Source organism: Mytilus edulis, chromosome 11 (genome assembly GCF_963676685.1).
Source record: "Mytilus edulis chromosome 11, xbMytEdul2.2, whole genome shotgun sequence".
NCBI lineage: Eukaryota > Metazoa > Mollusca > Bivalvia > Mytilida > Mytilidae > Mytilus > Mytilus edulis.
This window is the reverse complement of record NC_092354.1, coordinates 50308670-50314290: the sequence shown is the minus strand read 5'-3', so window position 1 is coordinate 50314290 and position 5621 is coordinate 50308670. Positions and strand designations below refer to the sequence as shown.

The 5621-nt window shown below is 31.3% G+C and overlaps 1 long non-coding RNA gene across 1 annotated transcript; it reads left to right on the top strand.

Annotated features, from left to right (window-relative positions):
• Positions 1-1432: 1432 nt before the first annotated feature.
• On the top strand, positions 1433-4969 carry LOC139495776 (uncharacterized). Its single transcript, XR_011657457.1, has 4 exons — positions 1433-1549; positions 3095-3171; positions 4117-4258; positions 4908-4969. It is a non-coding gene; the product is annotated as an uncharacterized lncRNA (long non-coding RNA).
• Positions 4970-5621: the final 652 nt, after the last annotated feature.

Here is a 5621-nt window from a genome sequence, read left to right as displayed (position 1 = left end):
TGTAATACATTTGTTTGATGTGTATCATCTTTGGGTTTATCATTCGGTTTAAGACTTTCCGTTTTGAATATCGTTTTTTTTTTAATTTAATTTTTTTTTTACATTTTCAAATAGTTCAATCAATCCTCACAACTTCTGTCATGTATTGTGTCTGTAAATGGCAATAGTGTCTTACATGTACACTAGTATTTTGACTAATCACTTAAGGGAGTAGACCTTGGTTCAGGGAGATAACTCTTTAAATCAATTATGCGTTTGTTAAAGTCAAGTTTTGTCAATGAATGTTAAGCATTTACCTGAAACAGATTGGAAATAGTCTATGTATCCTAGAAGCTTAGAACATATTTATGAAAATGGCTGACACAAACGTTCTGATGATTTTAAGAGTTATTTCCCTTAACTTAGGTCTAACTCCTTAAAATGCTCAAATTGTTTGGAGAAGGCATAGGTCAATTTTGAATTCAACAAAATTGTACAAGCATAAAATGAGAAAATGAAGAACCGTTGTCGTTTTGAGTTTTGAATAATGCACATATATAATTTCATTCTATTTAACATGTTTAATGTCACAGTGAACACTTTTTGAATTGCGATACTTCTGGCCATACACCTTTTAAAAAGAATAATCATTCTATATATTACTGAATTATAATGCATATCATATCACAAGCAGATGAGGCGCATACCTTTCGCAAGAACAAGTTTATTTCATGACCTGGTTACGTTGATCCAAAAAAGGATCCGGACAAATCTTTAAATAATGTTATTTTAATTCACCTCAGATCGATTTGACATTCACCTTATGTATCATATCATCTTTCTTTTCAACTCACATTAACTTTTTTGACTACATGGGTTACTCACCAAATATTGTCAATAAAACGAAACTAAAAACAACTGGTATACAAAAAGGCTGAAACCCGCCATTTATTTTGAAAAATGTATGTACTAAGTAAGGAATATGACTAGTGCTATTCTTCGCTCTATTTGTTAACGAATCCCAATGATTGAAGTTGTCGACTGGTTTGGACTTTGGTTTCTGAATTTACCTTGGAGATCATTTTTTTTATTACACTTTTTATATTTTCATGTATTCCTAAGAAATAGAATTTTTACGAGTCGTTTAATTATATTAATCTATAAATGGGTGCACAATTAATCTTTTCATCCGAAGCTTTTTTGTAAGACACACTTCAACAAATATGGCAACACACAACTTCGTTTAACGTCAGGTTCCATAAAAATAATTGTCCCATAAAAGTGTCGAAATATCAATATTAGACCTATAAATCCAACAAAATTGTATCTGAAGGTAATTATTAGAACTATATAGAATAATACCACTGACATTCACACCACATCTCCTTATAGTAATAAACGAATGTTCCGTAATCACGAATACAATGACCCAGTATCATTCAAAGCTGTCTTTTCTCATGTTGTTGATTAACACGTTCCGGTATAGAGACCTATATTTGCACTATATAAAGGGATGAAATATCTAGTCGAATTTGTCACTTAGATACACTAGGACAGGAAAACAAAACCGGTAAAGTAGTTTAACAATTGTAGACTTATTTGAAATTGCTTTAAGTAGACAGTTGAATTGTGTAGGAAAAAACATGTTTGGCTCGTAATATGGCATAAGCTGAGTAGCAGTGTCTGCTTCTTTTTTATTTGTAAGGGGAACAAGTGCTCTTTTTCGAATATTTTCGAATACAAGAATTATGATATTTGTTTTGGTTTATTTGTTTTTTGTCATTGCATTGTAATCGTAATTTATCATTCAATAAGTTGTTGGATACAATATGCTTTCATTCCTGACATTGGAGTTATATTACATTGCTGCGAGTTAAAAAAAAAAAAGGACAAAAAATCGGAATTATAACTTGCTTTAAAATAAGTTCTAGTTTTACAAGGTTCTGATACCTGATAATAATGAGACAAAATAAAAAAAATGAACATTTTAATAGATTCATTCAGATGATCATATGTCTGCTGTTGAGCACTGTGGTAACTGTTTCTGTCTAACCAATAGCCCCGTTTTTAGATAAATAAATGCGTACTTTCGAAATGACAGTGTATATTACAGGGTTTCTAATCCACCATTTTCTCTATTGAAAAATGACTTTACCAACTCAGAAATATAAAAGTTGTTATACATTTGCTTGATGTGTATCAGCTTTGAGTTTCTCATTCGGTTAAGGACTTTTCTTTTTGATTTTTGTTTTTGTTATTCTACTTTTTTTTACCTTTTCAAATAATGCAATCAATTCTCATGTCTTCTGTCCTTTATTGTGTCTCAAAATGACAACAGTGTCTTACACTAGTATTATGACTAAACACTTTAAATGCTGCAATTGTTTGGTAAAAGCATAGGTCACTTTTGAATTCAACAAAATTTTATGAGCATAAAATGAGAAAATGAAGAACCGTTGTCGTTTTGAGTTTTTAATACTGCACATATATAGTTTCATTCTATTTTAACATGTTTAATGTCACAGTAAACACTTTTTGAATTGCAATACTTCTGGCCATACACCTTTCAAAAAAAATTATTATTCTATATATTACTGAATTATAATGCATATTATATCACAAGGAGATGAGGCGCATATCTTTCGCAAGAACAAGTTTATTTGATGACCTGATTACGGTTGATAAAAAAAAAATCCGGACCAATCTTTAAATAATGTTATTTTCGTTCACCTCAAATCGATTTGACATTCACCTTATGTATCATATCCTGTTCCTTTTCAACTTATATTAATGATAAATTTGAAGCATTTTATATTCGAGGTTTATTTTTCTTTTATGCTACCTTTAATGAAACCTTAAAGTATCTGATACTGTGATAATCAACAACTCTTTTTTTTTATTAAATTTGTTTATCATCAATCGAAGTTTCTGATGTAGAACACTCATTATCACTACAGAATAGCAACACACAAACACATATTTAGGATGAAGGTTTGTTTCTTATTGATCATTTTTGTTTTGTTTAAAGCAAAGTTACTGATGTAGAACACTAGTATATCATGAAAGCAATGTAACACAAGAGAATAGTTAGTTGAAATATCTTTATCTATTGTAGCTTAACAATGAAGTACATCTTTGCTCTTTTGGTTTTGTTGCCATTTGTGTTCTGTGCCCCCAACGAAAGATTCATTTGTAAGTATTAGCAGGATACAGAATGCAGTGGTTCCGAAGGTATTTCGGACCTAGGAATTTGAGTCCGTTCTTAAAGCATAAATGTTCCAGTCAGTGGTTTTGTCATTTACCATAGGCGGATACACGGGGAAAACAATTGGTTGATTATATAGGATAGGGAATCATGGAGCCTCCCCCTCTTATGAAAAGTTCTGGATCCGCCACTGTTTACATTATGAGTATATATACATCAACACTAGTCATTTGGTCAAGTATTTGATGACATTTTACTGGATCTGTACCACATGACTTTAAAAGGAAACATAACTGACTGATATTGCCCTAAAGACTAAGAATATTTCAAGCTTATTAAGGCCGACACCATATAAAAAAAATAGGTAGGTCTTTTAACATAGGACGCCAAGGATAAAAGTCTGGGAATTAAGGACTGCCACTAAAAAATGAGGATATATTAGAGAGGGGCATACATGTTGAAACAGCATACCTACGGTCCCTCAATGAGTTGGTGCATGGTTTGTTAAAGTGCAGAAATACTTGGACTATTTTTACACATTGCATCGGCTTTAATATTCCATAATACTCTCCTCGAATTCCCGTTGGGGAATATTTTAAAAAACATTTACTACTGCACTGTATGCAAAACAAAATCCAAGTAAATTTACAAAAATAAAATCTAGCGGCATATAACTTTGAGTTGATACTTATAATTTTATTAGTGATGCATACCAGATATTTGATTTCTTTCTTCTGAACATTACGAAAACGTATCGACACAATATAAAAGTCCTTACTTTAAATTCATATTTTGCATCTGGAGAGTTAGTACAGTGTTACATGTATCTGTGTTCTTACGCTGCATTAGCCGACTATTTACAACTATAGTTGTATAATACGCTTACATTTTCCGTGTACTTTAATAAAATATATTATTTTATGTTCTTGCAGTGGATACCTTTGGGCTTGACAGTGTATTGAAACAAGTTGAGTCTTTTGCCCACTCCGGAATGGCACAAAGTGCCTGCACAAGTGAATGCCAAAACCTCGTTCACGGATTCCTCGGAAGCATGTGCGGAACAGCCTGTACAACGTATGTTACTTATCAATATGTATTTAAAAATTCATAATATTTTCAACGTGACTTATTTGAAAAAAATATAATTTTCACAGCCAATGTATATAATGACTTGGTAGTATTTTGGCATTAATTAAGGAATTATTAATCTTAAGTGCTCTTTTTGTGTATTTTATTTTTCCCATTACCTGGTTTCATTTGAGCGTCACTGATGAGTCACTTGTAACTAAAGGCGTTTTTGCATTACCATATACAAACCCCTACATATTTGATATAAACCCATTGTATGTTTATACATGGTGCTTAATATAAACAAATATTTCTCTCTATCAGGATTCTGTAAGGAATGAGCAACAAATCATTCCAAAGTTGTTAATGTTATATTGTAACGATGTCGTAGAATATGTACACACTTCGCCGTTTAAGAATATGAAGGACTATGAGTAATTTCATTGTGAGTATCCCAAGAAAAAAATAACGTCACGACATTGGTAGAATTTCCATTGTTTTGGACGTTTCAACCAATCACGACGTATTGGTGTACACTTTAAAAAAAAATTCCAGAATGCATTTCATTTTAAAACGGCGAATTATAAATCATTTTGACATCTCATTAAAAATGGTATACTTCTGTAAAATGATGAGTTTTTTATTCTTGTTTCAGTGTCCTCAACTTACTGAAGTAGGCGACTAACATGATTTGTTGAATACAAGTGAACAATTGTATTTGTCTTGTTTTTATTGAAAAAGAAAAAAAAACATATTTCATACTGTTTAAAATCAAAATCAATTGAGAAACTAAATATGTTTATGAACTTAAAAACAAAACAAACAGAGAATGTTGCGGGGGTGTAGTTAGCTCATTTTAATATATTGGTTCTTGTGCGAACACTTTTGTCATAGTTGGTTTAGTGTTTTGTGATTGTTCCTCTAGATTTGAAATTGAAATTGAAAATATCATTGTGAATTTAACGTTAATGTTTGCATCCTTTTAGCTAAACATCCCTTTTTCAAAATATGTTGAATTGTAAGGACATTTTGATGGTTTTCAGGTTGTCTGTATCTTATGTTATGACTTCTTTCGGATTAATTCTAGAATAATGATCCACAACTTGATATGGTCAGGTATGATGTGTAATGTATTTCGTATACCGGAAGATCCTTCCTAATAGACTCATATAATCTATTATAGATTGTGATATCATGTTATGTCTGGTTATTGTAGATATTAATATTTGTTACAATATTAATGTTGTTCTATAAATTGATTGTTGGTTGCTTAATGTCCAGATGGTCCTCTATCTATATGGCTTGAATTTGGCGGGAAAATCAACCTCATTGTCACCTTTCGTCTGGTAAACAATTGTTGATATCTTGA